The sequence below is a fragment of the Mixophyes fleayi genome, chromosome 4 (genome assembly GCF_038048845.1).
Source record: "Mixophyes fleayi isolate aMixFle1 chromosome 4, aMixFle1.hap1, whole genome shotgun sequence".
Lineage (NCBI taxonomy): Eukaryota > Metazoa > Chordata > Amphibia > Anura > Limnodynastidae > Mixophyes > Mixophyes fleayi.
Genome location: NC_134405.1, coordinates 278,640,261 through 278,663,952, shown reverse-complemented (window position 1 = coordinate 278,663,952; position 23,692 = coordinate 278,640,261).

The following is a 23,692-nucleotide window of genomic DNA, read 5'->3' as shown; positions in this document are numbered from 1 at the left end:
CTGCCAGTATCCTGAAGCCAAGCATCCTCGAATGGTTCAATGAGATCAGGATCAGGGCGCAGAAAAGCATGGTAAACCAAAGAAATCAACCCTGAAGCTCTAATACGATTCATACAGCTCTGCTCAAAAGGTGTAGGATCACGTAGTTTAGATGATCTACAAAGTGTCTCTATAAAGCCTCTGATTTGGATGTAAGCAAAGTGCAAGGACAAAGGAAGGCCTTTTTTCTCTCTCAGTTCTGAGAAGGTTCGGGGTGAAAATTTTCCAAGAATGTGGGTGAATTGAGTGATACCCACGTCCTGCCAGGGACGCATGTACGATTTGACATTTCCTAACGGGAAATCTGGGTGGTGCCATAGTGGGGTTAATGGAGAAGGGAACGTAGTAAGCTCCCATTTTCTGTTAAGTTTGTCCCAAAGGTTGAGTGTAAATTGAATGGACGGATGCAAATAGACCGAGGCCGGCCTCTGATTCCTGGGGAGCCAAGGGAGCGAGTTCAAATTGTGATCTGGCGTGTGGGCGTTCTCTAGATCTACCCATCTCTTAACTCCCGGGGGAGATTGCCAGGAAATTATGTGGCTAAGATTGACTGCTTGGAAATATCTTTCAAAAATTGGGAGTCCATACCACCCTGAGTGGGTGGACTTAGCCAAACAGGCACGTTTAAGTCTTGATTTTTTTTCCCTGCCAGATAAATTTGCCACACATTGATTGTAGATTTGCTAGTACTGTACCTGGGATTGCTACGGGCAACCTCTGGAACAAATATAGGACTCTGAGTGAAACGTTCATCTCTTGGTTCGGTAGAATCAGCGTAATTAAGATGAAGAGCGGGTCCCACTTAATAAGATCTTTTTTTATTGATTCAAGAAGGGGGGTATAATTAGCATGGAACAGTTGGTTATATTCTTTCGTGATTTGGACTCCTAGGTAGCGAAGCGCCTTGGGGCGCCATTGAAACTTGAATAAGGTTTCGAGTATATTTTTGGTAACTACAGGGACTTGGAGTGAGAGAGCTTCTGATTTAGAATTGTTTATTTTGTAATCTGACAGAGATCCATATTCCTTGAGATCTACAAGCAGGTTTGGAAGTGAGATAAGAGGATTGGAAAGTGTCAGCAGGAAATCGTCAGCAAATAAAGAGATTTTAAAGTGGCGGGGCCCTATTCTGATCCCCATGATGTCAGGATTACGTCTAACGGCAGCAGCTAATGGTTCGATGCATAAGGTATATAATAAAGCAGACAGGGGACATCCCTGTCTGGTGCCATTACTTAAGGAAAAAGCCTGGGATAGGAGCCCGTTAGTCAATACTGAAGATGAGGGACAATTATACAGGGCCTGAATGGCCGCTAGGAAAGCCCCATTAAGCCCAAAGCATCTAAGTGTGCGAAACATGAAGGGCCAAGAGAGTCTGTCGAAGGCCTTTTCAGCGTCCAGAGCCAAAACAACAGATGGGATCTTATTGTGATTGATATGGGCTATGATGTCTATTGTGTGTCTTGTATTGTCTAAAGCCTGCCTGGAGGGGACAAAGCCCACCTGGTCCGGAAAAACCAGAGTTGACATATATGTGTTTAGTCGGTTAGCCAGGATTTTAGAGAATAATTTAATATCGGCGTTAATTAGTGAGATTGACCGATAGCTGGAGCAGCATGTTGGGTCTTTGTTTGGCTTGGGAATTACCACTATGGTAGAGTGGGTGGAGTCAGCATGGAATTTACCCCCCGTTAAGATATAATTAAACACCTGGGTCAGCTGAGGCACTAATTCCTTGGAGAATGTCTTATAATATAACATCATAAACCCATCGGGGCCAGGGGCCTTAGAGTTCTTTTGTGATTTTAATGCCAAAGTTACCTCCTCCCCGGTGATGGCGTGCTCTTGTCACTTTTGTCCCTCTATCAACATACTGTGCCCGTTCATTGTCACTTTTGCCCCTTCACAATATCACATGTGCCTCTTTACCATCACCTCTGTGCCCCTTCACCTTCACCTCTGTGCCCCTTCACCATCACCAACTCTGTGCCCCTTCACCATCACTGTGCCTCTTCACCATCACCAACTCTGTGCCCCTTCACCATCACCACCTCTGTCTTCTTTCTTCTCCGGCGCGGTGCTCCTCTGTTAGTCCAAACAGATTTAAAATAAAAAAAAAGAGTAACGTTACCGCTTATCGGGTCCCGGCAGTCTCTCCCTCTCTCTCTATCACTGAGACACTGAGAGGAGGAGAGACTGCCAGGACCCGACGAGCGGTCACCTGACTTTTCTTTTTTTTTCTTAAATGCATTTTCAGTCGGTTCTTGTGTATTATACCGGCAGCCAGAGGGGGGTGCCTCTGCCTTGCCTACCCCACTCACCGTCGGCTCTGACCGGGCCCTCTGGGTACTGCTGGGCCCTAGGCAGTTGCCTAGGTTGCCTAGTGGTAAATCCGGCCCTGAGCAGCACCCCCAAAATATATACATTTTTCTTTACAAAAATGAATGTGTCGTACTTGAAAAAGATAAAGAGTTGGGTGAATATAATTGTATTGAAATAAGGTAGAATCTGATGTACCCCTTCATGCCCATGGGGTTTAGAATACTGGTTGATCCTACCATCAGACGTGGCAAAAACCAGGGTATTGGTGGAGTGTGAGCTTCAGCATCCACCACAAAACACAGATATTTCTTAATTTAAAATTCCAGTTGCTTGTTCTATCAGTTAAAACAAATGTTGTGAGGGGCAGACAGTATTATTTTCTATTTTAGGCAGGCAAAATCCAGGGTGTTGTTTAAGTGTGTCCAGTAGCACAACCCCAATAAACACGTAATTTTAAAAGAAAGAAATGAAAAAATATATAAGTGTTTTCGTACCAGTCAATGCAATTTTTGTGAGGGGCCGTCAGTGACATCTTTTTTATTAAGCAGATAAAACCAGGGAGTTGGTAGAGAGTGATCAGCAGCACCCCCAAAACACACTTACATTTCTTAATTTCTTTCTTTTAAAATTCTAATTGTCTTTCTAACAGTCAAAAGCAATTGTTGTGAGGGTCAGTCAGTGCCATCTTCTTTATTAAGAGTGCAAAAATCAGGGTGTTGTTGGCGTGCGACCAGCAGAAGACCCCAAAAAACACTTATATTTTTAAATTACTTTATTTTATAATTTAAAGTGTATTTTTACCAGTCAAAGCAATTGTTGTGAGGAGCAATCAGTTACATCTTCTCTATGAAGAGGTCAAAAAACAGGGTGTCGCTTCTGTGTGAGCAGCAGCACTCCCCAAAAGAACACCTATTTTTCTTAAATTCTTTTTTTTTTTTTCTTACTTTTTATTTGAAGAAGAAACATCATGGAGCGAACAGTCAAATACAATAAATAATGAAACATAAATACACAAGGCGCCTCCTTTTGACTTTGTTATATAAAAGTGGGGGGTAAGAGCAGAGAGGGAGAGGGGGGAAAGAAAATATTGGCAGGGTGGGGTGGGAGGGTGAAGAGGTAGGACAGACACTAAGGGCTAGATTTACTGAACTGTGGGTTTGAAGATGTTGCCTATGGCAACCAATCAGATTCTAGCTTTCATTTATTTAGTGTATTCTACAAAATGACAGCTAGAATTTGATTGGTTGCTATAGGCAACATCTCCACTTTTTCAAACCCGCAGTTTAGTAAATATACCCCTAAGGGAACTTGAATTGGAGACAAAAAAGGTAAAAGAGTGAGCTTATATATATTTATATCTAGAGATAAGGAGGACCGCCATCAACAGGTAAAGGTACCAACAAATGTAGGGTGCTTACCCAGAATATATCATGCCCAGCCTGGGGGATCCGGAGCCGTCCCAGGGTCTTTATCGCAAGGGAGCCCACTGTTCCTAAGGTCAGAGGTGGAGCAGGAGTGGATATACAGCTGCGGCTTTCCCTAAGATATCAGGGGTCCATATATAATCAAACTTATGTGATTTATTGTGGAGGTAATAGGTGATACTTTTCATGCTTGCGACATGCCAGACATAGTTCCAGAGGGCCTGCATAGATGGGGGTTATGGTTCTTCCAATGATTAGCTATGAAGGATTGTGCAGCTGCTAGGATATGGGAGATCAGCTTATTTGGAGGAGTGCTCTCATCAGGTAGGGGTTGAGAGAGAAGAAAGTCCAGGGGTCCTTAGATACCTGATGGTCAGAAACTGAGTTAATGACCGAGAGAACCATATTCCAAAAAGGGACAATGCGTGGGCAAGTCCACCAAATGTGGAGCATTGTGTCTCTCTGACCACAGATTTGCCAGCAACTCGGAGTGTTTGTGGGGAATGTTTCGGAAAGCTTGTAAGGGGTATAATACCACTTATAGTACAATTTATAATCTATTTCCTTAATTTGCATGGAGATCAAGCTTTTGGCAATCCCCTCTCTGACCTCCTCCCAGCAGGATTCTTCCGAGGGGGTTCCCAGGTCTCTCTCCCATTCTCACTCGTGGCGCCCCTGGGAATTGAAGATGGTCTCTATCATCCAGTTATATATCCCAGATATCATCCCCATGGTGATTGAAAAGTGTAGACTTATCCACTAAACAAAGGCAAGGGCCCACGGAGCGTCGGTAGGGGGCAGGGACAAGGTGAAGTGACGAATCTGAAAGAATTCAAAGAAAAGAGGGTGAAATGTTTCGTATTACAAGATCAGAGGCTCGGATCCAGTGCTTAAAGTGTGGGGAGGAAGTCCCAGGGGGGCAGAAGTGTGGTTTGTTCCAGAGTGGAGTCAGGGGTGAAACAGGGGTGGACAGATTGTATCTGGTTCAGCACTTATCCCATAGAGATAGGCAGAATCTGAGAGATTGTAGGGAGGAGGCCACAGGTGGCGGTCCATACTGGAAACGCCCCAAAGGGAAGCTAGAATGTGGACCCCTGTGTGGTATATCTCTAAATCCACCCATGCTGTAGTCTGTTTGGGTTCATAGGTAACTGCCACCTGGCTCAAGTGGGACGCCAACTAATAGAACTAGATTTCCAGGTAGCCTCTACCCCCCAGTTCCTGGGTTTCTTAAGGACTGTCACTGAGATTCTGGGGGGTTTGCTCCACCAGATGAACTTCAAAAGGAGGAATGCAAGTCCTGAAACACAGAATCAGGGACTCTTACTGGGAGGGTCTGGAACAGATACAGGAGTTTGGGGATCAGGTTCATTTTTATAGCTATAATCCTCCTCAGCCACGATATGATGTAACCCTGCCACACCCTGAGATCTTGTTTAATTCTGATCAGGAGACAGGGGAAATTTTCCTGATATAGTCGGTTGTACGTGGAAGTGATGTAAACCCCAAAATATTTAATGTTATGTGTCTGCCAGTGCAGGGCATAGTTGGCTTGCACTTGAGTTTTTAAAGGGGAGGAAGCATGGAGAAGCATGGCCTCTGAGTTAGAGAAGTTAATCTTTTGTTTTTTTTAAATGTTTTATTTTGCAAGCTCACATGAGAAATAGTGTACAGCTGACAGTGTGAGTACACGAATTGTAATAAACAAGATAATCAGAGTCTACGATCAGTGTATGTTAGGAACCCCCACAGCCAGCAACACAAAACCCGGAGTCTGCTCAGAAGTCTGGTTTTCGCCGGAGCCCCTAGTGGTGGGGACAGACTTGGCCGCAGACAGCTGAGGGTCGTGAATTGTGCACAGACTGGGGAGAACCCAGTGATAGAAGATAGGAGCAATAGCAGAGTGAGGTCCAGGCAAGGGTCGAGGCTGGCAGCAGACAGAATATCCAGTACACGAACCGGGGTCAGGGGTCACAGGCAAATCAGCAGCGTAGGAGTCCAGGCAAGAAGGTCAAAAGGGCACAGACAAACAATCGTGGTCAGTAAACAAGGCAAAGGTCAGCAACAGTAATCAGCATCCAAAAGTAGTCAGAGAGCAGAGGAACACAGCAGGCTAGTGTGCATAAGCAGGAACTATAACCGGCAGGGAGGGCTTGTCCCTTCCTGCCTTTTAAACAAGAGATGGCCAATCAGAGGCGCCCTGCAGGGAGATGATTAAGCCCAGCTGGGCTAACTATACACATAGTGCGCACACGCCCAGCTATCTATATGCCGGGACGCGGCGCTATCAACTAAGAGAGTCCCGACTGTTGCCTAGGCGGAAATGACGTCCCAGTTGTCATGACGACGGCCGGGATGCTGGCACAACCCCGGAAGTGAGTCGCGGCGGTGCCCAGAGCCGCCGCTGCTCATAACAGTGTAGAGATAGTATTCAACACGTCAACCGTATAGTTATAGATGTAAAGTAAGAATGACCAAGAATTTTCTATACAGAGTGGAGAGAAGAAGAAAAAGGGAGAAAGATAGAATGAGATATCGAGGGAGAGGGGAGAAGAAATAGTGGAAGAGGGGGAAGAAGTGGCTAGATCCAATGTAGAGAAGTTTATTTTGTAGCCTGACAGGGAACTATAAGTGTTTATGAGCTGGTACAAGGACGGTAGGGAGTACTGGGGGTTCATGAGGGATAGGAGAATATCATCAGTGAAGAGGAAGACCTTGAATTCCTGGGACCCCACCTCCTGTCACTCACCGGACTGTGAGTGCTACTTCTCGTGTGTTTAGGAACCGTGGCCGTCCACCATCCTGAGGGTCTGGCACGTGCAGCCCTTTCAAACTTTCAGTACATGTTCCTTTTAGTTAATTGGCTGATCAAGCAACACTCCCTATTTAAAGCACCTGAGGTCAATACCTCGTTGCCTGATCTTGGAGTCTCATTCCCCATGAGCCTCTGAAGGTGTTCCTGTGTTTCCTCGTGTATTCAGCTCCTGCTGATTCCTGTTGTTCATTTGTGGTTTCCAAACCACTTCAACTCTCCTGTGTTTCATCGTGACTGCACCAGCTGATTCCTATCCGCTGGCTCCGTGCTTCTACAGTTTCCAGACCACTTCAACTCTCCCGTGTTTCATCGTGACTGCACCAGCTGATTCCTATCCGCTGCCTCCGTGCTTCTACAGTTTCCAGATCACTTCAACTCTCCCGTGTTTCATCGTGACTGCACCAGCTGATTCCTATCCACTGTCTCTGTGCTTCTACAGTACCCTGCTTACCTCAACTCTCCTGTGTTTCATCGTGACTGCTCAGCTGATTCCTATCCGCTGCCTCCGGGTTTCTGCAGTATCCTGCTCATCGCAACTCTCCAGTGCTCATCGTGTCTGCAGCCAGCTGATCCGCTGTCTCCGTGTTCTACAGTGTTCCTGCTTGTGTCATCTCGCCTGTCTGCATCGGATCAACGCCCCGCTGCTTTCATCTTAGCTAGACCGCCTCAACTCTCCCGTGTTCTCCAGGTGTCCAGTTCTATATACTACTGCTTCCTGAGTATTGTTTCATTCCACGCTGGTCTACCTACCGTGCGCTGCACCTACTTGGTTACCGCTTCCACCCTCCTGGGACGTCGCATTCCTGCCGGCCTCCAGCCGTTCAGGTATCCCTGCACCTCTCTCTGACAGCCTGCTCTCCTGAACCACGGTATGCATACTTCTCATTGACTATGCTGGTGTATTGCATATCTTGCGGGACTGAATTGTTCTCCTCCGGAGTTTCCTATCCACTGAGACTATTGCCATCATTTGACTGTGTTTCCTTTTAGCGTGGATAGTTCTTGTGACTTTGTATATTTGTGCAGTGCTGCTCAGTTATTATTATTTTGTGCCTATCATCGTGGGATCAAGTTCAGTGTGCCCGTGTATACTCTGCATTGCATTTATCTCCCCGTGCTCCTCCTCACTTATATATTTCAATGGTACAACTTGCTAGAAGCAGACCATTGTTCCCTGTTCCCTGAGTCACCTGTTTCCAGTATCCTTTCACATAGCAGTGGTACAACTTGCTAACGCAGACCACTGACTCCCCGGATACCTTCACCTGGATTCCATTCCTGCACCCAGACAGCGGTACAACTTGCTATAAGCAGACCGCTGACTCTCATCACCTCCTTGTTGCTTCTGGACATTCCTTCACTATAGCAGTGGTACAACTTGCTATCCGCAAACCACTGACTACCCTCACGTTTCCTTGTCCATCCAGTTCCTCATGTACAGTTATCCACCTATTACCAGTGCTGCTAGTCATAGACTTTCGCCGAGCATTCTCTTACCATCTGCTGTCTCCTGTTCCGTGATCACCCCACTACCAGAGTACCATAATACCAACTATACTGCTCTGGTAAGTCCATCATCTGGTGATACCTGGGTAAAGACTCCTAGTGCCCGTGACACCTCCACACCCTGTATCGCATCTGTCCACCGGAGCATCGCCGCCAAGGATTCTATAACTAAGGCTAAGACTAGGATTAATAGGGGGCAGCCCTGTCTCGTCCCGTTAAAGAGGGAGAATGGGTCTGATAAGAACCCTGAACCAAAACCCTGGCTGATGGGGTGTTGTATAATGTGGCAACCCCCGTTAAAAATTCAGCCAAGAAGCCATATGCCTTCAGAGCATGAAACATGAAATCCTGTGAGATCTGGTCAAATGCCTTCTTGGCATCTATAGAGAGCAACATGCCAAGGTGGTGTCTATGGTTAATGATCTGGACAAGGTCTACTGCACGTCGGGTATTATCCCTGGCCTGACGATATGGGAAAAACTCCACCTGGTCATAGTGTATCAGTTCCGGAAGAACCCGATTCAAGCAAGTGGCCAGGATTTTAGCATATAATTTAATATCTACATTAAGGAGGGAGATAGGGCTATAACTCGTGAAATTACAGGGGTCCTGCGCTTCTTTGTTGAAGTGTGGAAAACGTTCTATTGAGATAAACACTGAAAATGAGACTGTAATGGTGATGAGAAGTACAGGTATCTTGGTTAATGAAGAACTGCATTATAATCCTGAAACAGAAAGCATAATTAGGTGATAGTTTTGTGCACTATCAAAGGGTGGAGCTGTCGAAGTCAAATAATTGGATATGGTCATTTCAGTTAATATCTATCAATCTGATTGTCTTTGTCTGAAAATATGCGAATAGCACGCTATGGCGTGGAAGAGTGTATTCAACCACAACACGTGCGAACACTTGTACACACAATTACACGTACACATTCATTTGTAATTAGTTCACTTTAAAATAGTTCCAACGCATAGTCATTTATAATGAAATGTAGCAGAGTTTATAGTTAAATATAATAATGTTAAATACACTTCAGTGAGATCTAAGGTTCAGGATTCAGGAAACATATCACGTCTAGGTCATTCTAATCCCCTAATTATCCTCAGACGTCCGTTCTATCGGCTAGAAGATCGCACAATGCGTATGCAAGTTATGGATTATAGGGAATAAATGATCAGAATGGTATTGTGTGTGTAATGCAAATAGACCAGTTTCGGCAGGAAGATTAGTATGCATCTGTTGGAGAGCTGCATTATACTGGACTGTCATGAAGCCTGAACGAATGGAAACAGGCCAAATCATATCTATTGTTTTCAATGTATCACTAACTGTATATAAGCAGGAGCTCTGGGGCCAACAGTCAGTCAGTCTTCTTGACCACAGACTTCAGGACTGTATGCTGGATCCAGGGCGCCAGTGCATGTAATCGGCTATATTGTTTTTTATTATTACCATTTATTTATATAGCGCCACTAATTCCGCAGCGCTGTACAGAGAACTCACTCACATCAGTCCCTGCCCCATTGGGGCTTAGTCTAAATTCCCTAACACACACACACACACAGACAGAGACAGACACACAGACTAGGGTCAATTTGTTAGCAGCCAATTAACCTACCAGTATATTTTTTTCGGAGTGTGGGAGGAAACCGGAGCACCCAGAGGAAACCCACGCAAACACGGGGAGAACATACAAACTCCTCACAGTGACCCCAGTGCTGTAAGGCAGAAGTGCTAACCACTTAGCCACCATGCTGTAAGGCAGAAGTGCTAACCACTTAGCCATCATACTTATTTTATTGAATTGTTACTCTGCTACTTTTGCTATTAAGCTGCATTGTGAGTTGGAACCACACTATTTGAAGTGGACAATTTTCATTGGATAGCGACTAGACGTACATAACAGGACCTTTGGTATGGGCAGGAAAAAAGGTAGACTTTTTCCAAAAATTATTTATAGGTGCATATTGTATATTTTCTACTATCTCCAATAAAACATTATTCTGTTCATGGCTATTTTCTTCTTCTTTAGTAGAAAACAAAAATTCTGGAGAAACAGAGGTGTTGCAAGTGGTAATGTGACAAGAACAAAGGAGTATTGAGATCAAACCCCAAGAGATTGTTTGAAGTGGCACAGAAAAGTTAAGAGATCTGAAAAGTCAAAATATATGTGGATATGCTAAATGCATCGGAAGCTGAATAATGAATCAAATAGGTTGTATATTATAAATGTATGTTTGATCCTGCGCAGCTGAATGAGTGAAATGTGCCCCTCCCTTATTCTGTGTAAAAGATTTCAGTGTGTTGAGATAAGAAGCACACTGTTTTTTGTTATCTGACAATGTATGTAAAATTGAAAAAATATGTCCGGAGTGCTGATTGATGATAACATGTTGAAGCTAACTTGTATTTAGTGTAATGCTGGGACTTGTAGTTCCACAGCAGTAGGCTGGAAGATGTCAGTTAAGTTTTCTTTCTCTGTATGTGAGTTTTGTCTCCGTCTTACTGCGTGTGAGGGAGATCCGTGATAATTCACGCTGTTTGTTCTCTGTCTTAGTGCTCTGTAAGGGAGATGTGTGATTTAGTTTAAATCACAATGTTTGTCTGTCTTGTCCGTTTTTTACAAGAGACATGTTTCAGGGTTGAAAAAGTTGTACATTCATTGCTTAATTGATAAGCTTTTAAAGAGATACAAAAGAAGTTTTAAAATGTTTGGTCCGATTGCACGGACAAGATTGTAAATAATGTACATTATCACTATTATTACTAGTGTCAGAACAAAGCTGACTGGGATCCAACAAGCCATTTCTGTATTTAAACAAAGTAATTTTGTTTCTGAAGTTGAGAAAAATAGCTTTCTCTCTAATGAAGTTGAGAATTGTGGGAGTGAGCTTACATGCAGACATTAAAATCTGTTTTTATCTGTGTTAAAATGGCGCTGATAAATGTTCTCAGAAATCAGGAGGGTTTGTTATGCCTTTAAAGAAATGTTACGAGATAAAATGTCATCTGTGAGCAAGACTTAAGTGAATATATTTGTACTTTCAACCTGAAAATCACAGAATCTAGAAATATTTGTGAATATTTGGTCACGGGAGATTTTGTTGAGAAAATGTTGAATGATTTACAGACAAAATGTGTTGTGTCTAACGAGAGTACTCTGATTTATGAGACAGTGCTGCTTTTAAAATGGTTGAATACTTGGAACCAAGATTTCAGTTTGAATGTTTCTAAACCCGGAATTGTAATTAGTGTCATTTAAAAGGGCGGTACTAAGAGATGATAAGAAAGGAGTGGCTTTGAAAACTCGCCCAGGTCTCGTCACTTTGACATTCCCTGTTTGTGAGATTAGGAACTGCCCCTTTGAGGAAATATTTTTTTTCAAATCATGGAACGCATAGCGTCACAGTTAAGCTTTTAGCAGCTGTTCACTGGTTACCTGATAACAGTATACACGCATGTTACAGTTACAGTCATTCCTAGTGAATAAATGTTAATCTCTATGCAAAAGTTTTTTTCTTCACAGAAGCTCTCCAGCTACAAAGCACCATTTCAATCCAGATTGAATTTATCCAACTTCCAATGAATAGAAGTTTGCAATGTTTTGATCCACAGCTACAACAAACATAAGTAGAAACTAATCAAGAATTTAAATAACGTAGACTCTGCTGAGTAATGACTACTGTGTTTTTAAAGAGAAAAGGAGAAATCGACTAATATAGTTGAATATGAAATAATGTTTGGGTTTGTTTTTTGTTTGTTTTTTTAAACCAAAGTTTACATCAGATGGTTGGAAAGAAAGTAATGCAATGTCAAATTATGGTAGATAGCAAAAGGTTTTTATTTTTATCCTTATTTACTGTGCTATAATTGTCATATACTGTAAATAATTCTTTGTATCGTGGGTATGGTAATGCATTGATGGGAATTCAATATTTTTACAGAAATGAAAAAGATTTAAGACTTTAAGAGCTATTATCTGTGCTCCTGCATTAGCACTTCTGGATGATAGCAAGCCATTTATACTCTCCTCTGAGCAGAACCAAATGTTTAACCAATTTTAACCTGAAGTAACTTCAGCGCCAGCACTGGCTTTGCCAGATGATGACAAGCCTTTCACGTTATTTTGTTATGAAGTCAGTGCACATGTACAAGGTGTACTGACACAAATACATGGTCGCAAGCTAAGGTCACTTGCATACTACTCTGCTTTAGTGCTTGAAAAGAGTATAGATATTGTGCTAGGACACCCAGTTACCTTAACGGTATCGCACGCTGTGACAGAAACAAAGCACAAACAAAACATTTGTTACCGGCCAGATTTACTAAATATGAAGATATACAGCACAATGGGCATTCCCTCCTATTGTGAAATGAGTGACATATAACACTTGCCGAGCGCACTGTGTATTTTCTTCCTCCCTTTCCTTTTTCATCCTTCCCTAAGAAATCCAGAATTAGAAGACAAAAAAAAAGGAAGCACAGGAGGCCCCAGAGCCTCTCATGTTCACAGATATATGATAAGATCTTCAGACAAGGGGAATCTGAGTAAAATGTATTTTACAAGTTTTTTAAAGGTTCAAGGGAGACCAGAGAGTGGAATTCATTGATATTAGCAGGAGGAATATAGATTGCACGTTATTTTCCTTTGCTGTAAGCTGTAGATGTGTAATAGACTAGAAAGGAAAGCCAGGTCTGGAAGAACCAGACTCACGCCAATAATAATGTAGAGATCATTATACATAATTAGAAAATTCTAATATGAAAGTTTAACCCAACCAAATAAAGAAAAGAGCAACCCATGACTGTAGGGGTTTACACCCAATACAGAAATGTATTTGTGAGTATTGTGGCCCAACACATTATTACATTTACACAAGCCAATAGGTTAATATTTGACTACCTGACAGCTTAGTCTGGAGGGTGCTGCCTGACCCTAAATATTTAAATTGAAGCCCAGGGTTGCTCGTTTTTAACTAGTGATGCAAATGATCCAGAGAAAATGTTTGATGAACACTTACAAAAATAAGACATAATTTTTTTTTTTTTTAAATGAGCACACTGGGGATGCTTATCTAGAAGGATAATTTTCATGGCTGTACCTGGCTGATTGGGTCAAGGGTATAAGAGGATGGTTATCAGGTTTTATACATGTTGTACTTCAAGGACTGTTATTAATTATCCTTATGATTATTATGTATACTAATAGAACTGATGATGTGGCTTATTAACAGGTGTATTAAAGCTAAGTGTTTCTCTTCCCAAAACATTAAGGTTACCACATCTGTCTTAACCGCTGTACTGTACACCCCATCTAATAAGTGTAAACCTTGTGGAACTCAGAAACCAAGAACCTTTTCCTTGGATTCCACATGCTCCTTAGTGAAGCCTATCCTTATGAAGTAGCACTGCTAACTCCCAGTAACGTTACATTTAAGCAGTGCACAATGTTGAATCCTGCTGCCTTATTGCAGCAAGTTTCAAAAGATGGGAGAAGTATCTGTATATATTGGGGTTACCCTAGGGATTTGGGGGAATTCCATCCCAGCTTGAACAGAAAGAAAAGAAAAAAAATGCAAACAAAATTTTTCTGAACATGATTGTATAGAACTAATGAAACAAGAATCTCTGGTTTTATCTGACATTAAAGATAAACAATTACCAGATGCAGACATCACTCTTTTTGTAGATGGTTCACACTATTACATAGATCCTGTCCCGTATCCAGGGTGTGCTGTAACTACACACACAGAAATAGTGATTCAACAGACTCTACCGAGTCACATGTCAGCACAAGAAGCTGAACTAAAGGCCCTGACACTTGCATGTATATATGCAAAAGCACAAAGAGTAAATATTTACACTGATTCAAGTTATGCGTTTGTAATTGCGCATGATTATGGCCCTATATGGAAAAGTAGGGACCTTATGGGTTCAGCAAGCAAACCAGTCAATATGCTGAACGTACCAGGGCACTGTTCACTGCATTCCAGCTGTCCTCCAGACAGTGATGAAGGTGAAGACACACACAGAGATACTACCCCCGAAGCTAAGTGCAATGAACTGGTAGACCAGGCCGCACGAGAAGCCGCCATAGCTCCAGTACCCCAAGGGGAGTCTATTTACATGGTGACTTCCTGACCCCAAGTTTGACCAGACCACACTCCAACTTATGGAAAGACAAGCAACAGAGAATAAGAAAAGGACTTGGGAAAAACATGGAGCACTAGAAGTGCAAGGAGAGTGGTGTAAAGGTCAGTGTTTGTGTCTGCCAAAAGTAGTTTATCCCATTATGGCCAATATAGCACATGAGAAAGTGCATCTGGGAAAAGATGCTAAGGTTGTACTCACTAACAGGTTATGGATAGCAGCAGGGTTCGCCCAAGCAGCACAGTCATTAGTGGCAGGATGCCTAGTCTGTGCACAGAATAACCCTGGTAAGTCTGTTCCAACTCCATGGAAAAGCACACCCCAGACATTGTATCCCTATAAGGGGATACAGATAGACTTTATACAACTTCCCAAATGCTGGGGCTTTAAAAATGTGCTTGTCTGTGTCGACTTCTTTAGTCACTGGCTGGAGGCGTGGCTGTATAGAAAAGCAAATGCTAAAGCATTAGCCAAGAAAATTGCGAATGAGGTAATCTGCTGATATGGGGTACCAGAGGTCATTGAAAGTGACAGAGTAATACACTTTAAGAGGCAAGGATTCCAGAAACTAACACGTTCCCTACAGACCCCAAAGTTCAGGATGTATGGAGCACCTTAATGGTACACTGAAATTGAAAATGCAGAAAATAATGGCTGAAACAGGTCTGCCATGGATCTCATGTTTACCTGCACTCAGTAAAAAAAATACTGCTAGGAAAGACACTTGCCGAGCGCACTGTGTATTTTCTTCCTCCCTTTCCTTTTTCATCCTTCCCTAAGAAATCCATATGAGATACTGTTTGGCACAGCAAACAGAACAGGCTGTTATTTTCCATAGCAACTATAGCATGTTTATAGTGATTTGTTGAATTATGTTGACTTATTACAGAAACAACTAACTGAAATACATGGTCAAATGTTCTCCTCCATTCCAAACCCTAATTTTGATACAGGTACTCATAAACTGCAACCTAGGGAATGGGTGGTCGTGAGAAAGCACATCAGGAGAAGTCTTGAACCCAGATACAAGGGTCCTTATCAAGTCCTGTTGATGACTCCCATGGCAGTGAAAGCAAAGTCTTCAAATCAGGGGAGTCTTGTTCTGATGAATAGAAATGACTGTCTCATGGTATCTCATGGTATTGATATGTCTTGCCAGAATAATTGTGACTAAAGATCAAGGCCTCCCTAACCCAGTATGAAACAGACAGATAAGTGACAAATTGCTTATGCCACTGTGAGAAACATATGAGAAGGAGTGCTCAACAATTTGCACTCATAGTAGAGTAAACTCCGAAAATGCCTTTGTGTAGATACATAACCTCACTGGTAAAGTTGTCAGTAATGATTCATGTTGGATATTGGAAATATTGGCATTAGTAGCAAATGGTTTTGCAATCCTGTTGATCGTATATGTGATAATGAAACTAAATATATTTCTGATTAAGAAGTTACTGACACTTGATTGTTGTCTCTCCAAAAAGGGAACCACTGAAAATCCCGAACCTCTGATGATCACAGAAATTACTGCTGAAACCTGACCTGACTATGAGCATCATGAATTATTTGGACTAGCAAAGCCAAAGAACTGCACAGTTTGCAACAAGAAACTACTAAAGACTGAACAAAGGACATGCAAGGCCTGCAGAACTACTATAGACTCATTAACTACCTACTAAGAAACCATCTTTTAAAGAAACCATCTTTTCTAGACATGGACATTTGCCAAATTGCATCTCCTCATAAATCAAGTTAGGACAGGGAGGATCACAGGCTTATCAATAGTGGGGGACGAGTTGAGATTTCTAAGGGGAACAACTCTATGCATGTTGCCTTCTACATGTGTATACGTACCTGCTTATTAAGAATGTGGTCCTATAGATAGGATTAGGTAGGTAGGAGGAGAAAGGGCCGAAAATTGAATAAAAGATGGGAAATGTTAAATATGATTTTTTGTTAAGGCCTCCTAAGGCCTTTGTTCAGCCATTTTATTGTACATTGCATAGAAATATTATTTGCTAGAAGAGATTATTCATTTTTCTGCTGATGTGAGCCTGTGCCCTTGAAGTTGAGCTGATGGAGAACACAAAAATAAATGTAACAAAATATGAGGCAATGAACTTTTTCATATCCAGCTGGCAGTATGGGAGTTGTGCCCGTGATGTTGCACATAGCATATCTCCAGCTCCCCTTGAGATAAAAAACAATAGGCTCATATGTCCTTAAAAGAGAGAGAAAAGTAAACACTTCAAGAATACGTGAGAAAGTTAATCAGTAGTGCCTCTCATAGACTAATGGTATAGAATTGTATGCATATGACGTAGGATTCATTTATTCAGTAGGCTACAAAAACTTGTATCTTTGTATCAATAAACTAGAGAATATTACTTGTATACAGAACTTGGTCTGTGTCAATTCTCTCCAGCTGATTGAAGCGCTTCCAGATATACTTGACACCACAGGCAGACGTGGGTCAGAATTTTAGATCTAACAGTATCCTAATATATTTTTGTATATTTATAAAAAATTAAAAAGGGTCTGGGATGGACATTGAAGAGAACTTCAAACCATTGCTTTATTTGACACTTTGCAGTATATCATATACCTTTAAACTGTTGGCCTTGTTAGCAGAAGGAGAAGGGGAAAGAGAAAAGGAAGATAAAAAAAGGGAAAAATAAGTCTTTATATAACTTTATTTGTATTTCTTTTTTTGTCTGTTTGTTTGTTGTGTTTTTGTGTTGTTGTTGTTTTTTTCTTTTCGTTTGGATGTATTTGGAATATGTTTATAATTTCCTTTGTACTTTCCTATTCGCTATTCACACTCTAAATGGGCATTGTGTGTTTGGAAGTATGTTGGTGTCAGACTTACAGCATGCTGACATTCTATTTTGAAGCTATAATTTGATATATGCTATTGCCATTGCGATTGAAGGAAAATTGAATTGAAGGAGAAAAGGAAACAAAAGTGAAGGAAAAAGAGACAAAAATACTCCTTTTTATGTCACTGATTTGAATACCTTAAATCTGAGTGTTTATATTTTGTCTATTTCTTGTGGGATGAAATGTTATTTACATAAGCCTGCTATTGCAAAAATGGGAAAATCTAGACAAACCCAGTCTAATTCTCAGTCACGTAAAAATTATCCTCTCCTATGCCCCCCCCTGAGAGAGAAGATACTACATCAGTTTCTGCATCTGCCTTATTGGCAGCTCTTTCAGCTTCTGAAGCGGCTAAGGAGATGTCACTAATTATTATGCCCTTTCTCAAACAGAAACTTGGGGATTTTCAGGCCACGGTATCTAGCTTACAAACTTCTATGGCTTTAATAATTGCTTGCTTAGACTCTAAAGACAAACGTATGTTAGCTATAGAACAACGCGTCAGCGATGTAGAGGACTACCATACAGAGATTCTTGACACCTCTTTATCTCCAAAACAAGCTATACACTCTTTAATAGATGAGGTGGAAGACCTCGAAAATCACTATAGGCGAAACAATTTACGTTTTGTCAGCTTATCCGGCTCCTTAAATACCTGAATTTTCGGGATAAAGATGACATATTAAGAGTCTATAGAGAGGAAGACTTATTTTAAAGAATGATAAAATCCTGATTTTCCAAGATTTCTCCTTACAAGTCTCATAGCTGGAGAGAATTTACACCTTTATGTAAGCTTCTTTCTGATAATCATATTCGCTTTGCTTTATTGTTTCCAGCGAAAATTAATATTTGACATGCAGGTTAAGCATCTTTGTTCAATATTAATAAAGCTAAGGAGTTTATTCAAAATCTGAAATGATATGATTGACAAATTAGATCATCATGTATTGTATATTACTTTGGTTACTGTTTTTTTTATTTTTGTTTCTTTTTTTACTGTTCTTCTTGGTATTTATACCTAATATGGGCGAGGTAATGCTCTATATGCTTTACAAGTTATTTGTTGTGATCTATAATCTGTTTCATTTTTTTTGCTACAATACCTACAATACCCGTCCCCTCTCGCTCCCTCCTCTCCCCTCTAGGGGTCGCCCTGTCATCCGCACCCTCCCTCTTGGGCTCCGTCCTATGCGGATCTTCCCTCTCCCCTCCCCCACCCTCTCTAGCTGTGCTTTGAGCTTACTGAGTTACTGCGCTTATTGTTTACTGTACTGTGCTGTCTCACCTCGTATTGTAATCGTTTGTCCCTGTACGGCGCTACTGACACCTAGTGGCACCCTATAAATAAAAATTAATAATAAAAATATTATGTGCTTTATGTTGGATACTTACTGATTTGTGTGTTTATTATCTTACCACTACTATTATTAGATTGGTGTTCTGGGCAGAGCATTATGCATCAGCTTTTTTGCCCTTTTTTGAGGACATTGTAGTATCTTGATTCGCTGGCTGAGTGTAAACCTATTATTTAGATTTATGTTTGGTAATCATATGTTAAATATATCTCAGGCACCTCAGGCATCTATAACTTCAACACAGTTTTGTCTGGTTTCATGGAATGTGGGAGGATTGAATAGTCCATTGAAAAGACATTGGGTCTCCTCCCACCTTAAATTTTTTAAGCCAGATATAGTATTTCTTCAAGAGACGAATTGGTTGATTAAACAGAGAGTTTCTATGCAAGACTCCTGGATTGATGATTGTATCTCGGCTTCTTATTCGCAAAAAAAAAGGCGTGGCAATTCTTAGAAAAAACCTTCAGTACAATATTTTGGATCGATTTGAGGATCCTGGTGGTAGATTTATCTGTTTGGATATAAAAAATTATTCAAAAAGGTTTACTCTTTTGAATATCTATGTCCCAAATCGGGACTTCTATGTATCTTTATCAGTGTCAGGCGCCGTCCCTGCACTGCTCATAGGTGCCCGGGAACGGCCGCCTGCTTGTCTCCCTGCTCGCGTCCCATTGCTAGGCAATGGGATGCTGTTCTGGATGTCAGCTCCCTTCACCGCACACATATGCATTTCAGCCATGGCAACGTCGGCGGTCAGCTGTGCTCTGACCGCCAAATTCCTAATCCCCCAATTAGGAGTCACTTCCTCCTACTTAGGGACCTCACTTTCACTGGCTCCTTGTCAGATATTGGTTCACCAGTCTACAGCGTTCCAGTGTCCTTCTCCTTGTTCCTGTTTGTTGCTTATCGTTCCTGACCTCTGGATCGTTCCTTGACCCCCCCCTTTGGCTTTGTGATTCGGTACCTTATTGTTCCTGACCTTGGCTTACCTTGACCATTCTTCTGGTATTCCCCCTTGTACCTCGTCTCGGCTGTTCCACTCTCACTAATACTGCCATCCTGTGTATACTCCATTGCACTGGTGACTAGTTGGGAGAACCGCAACCTGCGCACCTCACACAGCCAAGCCCATACCTCCTTGCAGGGGTCCCTGGTGAATACCTGGGGTGCGTTAGACTCCGCGCTTCTCAATCTAGTTGTGTCAATACCTGTCAGTGGCTACTTCAGTACTTCAAACGTGACAATCAGCTTTTTGTTACAGCGTGACACTCCAAATCTTATAATTGGGGGAGATTCCAATGCGGTTGCTGACTTAAATTTGAAAAAATCTTATACTTCATCATCATCATCATCATCAGATATTTATATATGTATCCAGTTCACAATGGGAACAGATTCAGGGTTTAAAACATAGACATACTCTGACTGATCCATGAAGATTGCATAATCCTGCGGATAGGACATATACATACTACTCATCTGTTCACCGTACTTTTTGGAGGCTTAATTATTTTTTAGTGACTGACTATATATTGCCTAAGATACATTCTACTAAAATTATTAGTATTTTGATTTCAGATCATGCCCCTATATCAGTTTCAGTATTGGCCCACACTCATATTTATGGGAAAAGCAGGTGGAAATTCCCTTCTAATCTTTATCAATCTGAGGATTTTGCAACTTTTTGATTGCTAGGTGGTCTGAATATGTAAATGATTTATCTCATTTCGATGATCTTATTTTATTTTGGGAGACTGCTAAAGCAGTGTTGAGAGGTCATATTATTTCTTATTTGGCCAAGAGGAAGCAAGAGTACTGCGAAAAATACAGCACTTTACATATGGCAATATCTAGTCCTTTTAATGCCTATATAAAGAATCCCTTGGAGGAGACTCTTTATGATTACAGTTTAAAGTGACAACTCCTTAAAAGTTTCTGAATTTCTAAGGTTCAGCTTAAATTGGGCTATTCTAAGAATAAGCTTTATAGATGGCGCAATAAAACTGGTAAAATCAAAATCAAAGACCAATCAGATATCTGCAGTTAAAAACCTTGATACAGGGATGAGCTATACAACAACGGACGAGATTATATCAGTCTTTCATTCGTATTATGTACAACTCTATTCAGTCACTCTGACTGATTTACTTTTTCATTCTAAATTGATGGAGGCTGCCAATCTCCCAGAGTTTACAACAGAACAAAGAGAATTTTTCAAATGCGGATATTACCGAAGAGGAGATTAGTGATACTATCAAATCTTTAAATAATACAAAATCCCTGGGTCCTTACGGATACACTACACAATTCTTTAAAATGTTACCTTTTACAGATTACCCCTTTTTTAGGCACACTGTTTCGAAAGCTTTCTTCACAAGAACTCTCTCTACCCAACTTTTAATGAAGCACGCACTATACTACTATTGAAACAAAACAACCCAGATTTAGTTATTTCCTATGGCTCTATTACTTTACTAAACCAAGATTTTAAGATTTGTCAAAAATCATAGCAAATAGGTTACAATTAACTCTTCCGCAAATTATTACATCTCATCGATTAGACTTCACACATGGCCCACACTCTGTTAAAGGAGTTAGAACCGCTATTGTGGCGTCATCTCAAAGAGGTCAAAAAAGTATTGCTGGAGATGTGCTTTTGAGTATTGATGCTGAGAAAGCATTCAATACTGTTTCTAGGACTCATCTCCAACAAGAATTTATACATCAGGCTTTTGGTTCTGCTCTTTCTCAATGTACTACTTTTTTTATATGATAAGTCGCCAACTTTTCTTAATATCAATGGTCAGACAAGCGTGCCTAAAACTATGACAAGGGCAACCCATCAGGGTGCCCATTATCTCCATTATTATTTAACTTGGCTCTCGACCCCTTTCTACGTATTTTAGATGCTATGCCTAGTTTTAAGGGAATTCAGTCTGGTACATCTGAAATCAAGATTACTGCAGTGATAGATGATTTAATGCTTTATATATCAAACCCATTAAGTTCCCTTAAACACATTGTGGATATTATTACAGATTTTGGTTCTGTATCTGGCTTTAACATCAAAACAAATTTATTAGTATGATTATTAATCCATTGTTAGTTCCTCATTGTCTTAAAAAACGAAAGCTCTGTTGGGCTGGAGCAGCTATAAACATATTTAGGAGGAATAAAACTTCCAAAAATTTTCAGCAGTTATATTCTATCAATATGAAACCACTTATTAAACGAGTTTTGAATGAAATTCAAAGTTGGTCGAAATTTCTTTTGTCATATTTGAGTCATATTAATTTGTTAAAGACGGTTGCTCTTCCCAAATTACTTTATCCTCTCCAGATTCCTCCCTTAGACTTAGACTCATCAGACTTCTGCTGATGAGACGCTTTTAAATAGGGAGTTTCAGAAATTTATTTGGCAGAACAAACATTCACGAATTAGCTTTATCAAACTTCAACAAAACGTAACCTATTCGAGACTGGCTCCATTCTACAAATCTATATACTGATACTCAGTTAATCAACTCCTTTATGGCTAACATTAATTTAATTTAATTTCTGCATTTACAGAAAGCTGATTTATCTCATGATATTCTAGATATTCCTTTATTGATATCTACTTGGGCAACTTAGAAGACAGTATGGAAAAAATGTAACTTAAACAGTTCTCAATCAATATTTTTGCCATTTTTGAGGAACCCTGCCTACTATAATGGTAAAGCCTCTTATCCTTTTTTGCTTATGAGTAATTTGGGAATTTGTAATGTTCGATCTTTAATGAACTTATCAGAGTACAAACCCATGATTTAAATTTGGGATACCAATGATGCACTGGTTCACTATTTATCAAGATCAACTTAATGTCTCTACAATTGTAGCGCTATTAACATCACGCGATTAGTGTAACGAACTTGATGATGTATTGTTACAGCCTTTGGTTGCTCGTGGGGCTGTTTCTTTGCATTATCAACTTCTGCATGGATTATTTGATCATGTGGGAGCGTCTTTTAGTTTATCTTGTTGGCTTATGATATTCCCGAAACTTTCTATGTATTGTCTTATTAAAACCCTATTTTAATTATTACACTACAGTCTCAGCTAGTTCATATAGGGAGATGTTCCTAAATATCTTTCACCGGGTTATCCATCGCCTAAACATCGGTATGCCATGGGTTTATCTGAAAATGATATATGTTTTAAGTGCGGATCCTCTGGGGCTTCTTTCGTACATTGCATGTGGGAATGTCTTCCAATTTATTTTTTGGGGAGACAGGTTCATCAATATGTTTTGGAATATCTTTTGAATTATAGCCTATTTACTCTGGTATGGGTGATACTCCGAGTGGTTGATTCTGCTTTTAAAATGTCTCTAGGGAGTAGGAAGCTACTTCTTATTATTTCAGCGGTAGCAAGAAAGTATATTTTACATCAGTGGATTTTTGACCAGCCCCCTTTTCTTACTTTACTCAAGATCAAAGTATTTTTTGTGTTTAGGACTGTCTGGAGACATCATTACATAAAAAAAGTTATGTTAAGAAATGTTTTATTATTTGGGAAAGTTTTATTAATAGTTTAACAAGTTCTACACAATATTATTTATCGTTGTTTTCATTTTGTTTCATTCTATATGGTTTATGAACCACTACATAGATCCTCTGTATGGTCTTCTTAAACCCTCTATTCACCAGTTATTGAAATAGAGGTTGAATTTATGTGTGTTTAATCATTCACTTTGGCAATTTTGTCAACATATACAATAAGTATCTACGGATGCAACCATTGTTTACCATTTGCTTAATATATGCATGCATGCAATAAATTGAATTTCCTCACTGCTGTTTTTTATCTATCACTATTAGACCTATCTATTTACTTTACCCAACTGCGTCAAGGGGAGACTTTTTCTTTATGCTTAGCGCTATACACTTTGATTTTTAAGAGGCACCACTTTCCTTTGCCCTTCTGTCTGAAAGACTGGGGCCTTATGGCACTAATTTATTTATTGACACCAGAACATAGCTCTTTTTTCACGTTCTGCTTGTTTTTTGTTGTGTCCTGAATGTTTTCAGGGGTTTGGGTGTAGACCCTTATGGACGACCCTCTCCCCAAGTCATCCAAGGCTCCCTCCTTTTTCGGGGAGCTGAAGAACCAGTCCCCCGGGGAAAGCGTCGGCCAAACTTGAGATAAAGGGGATCACC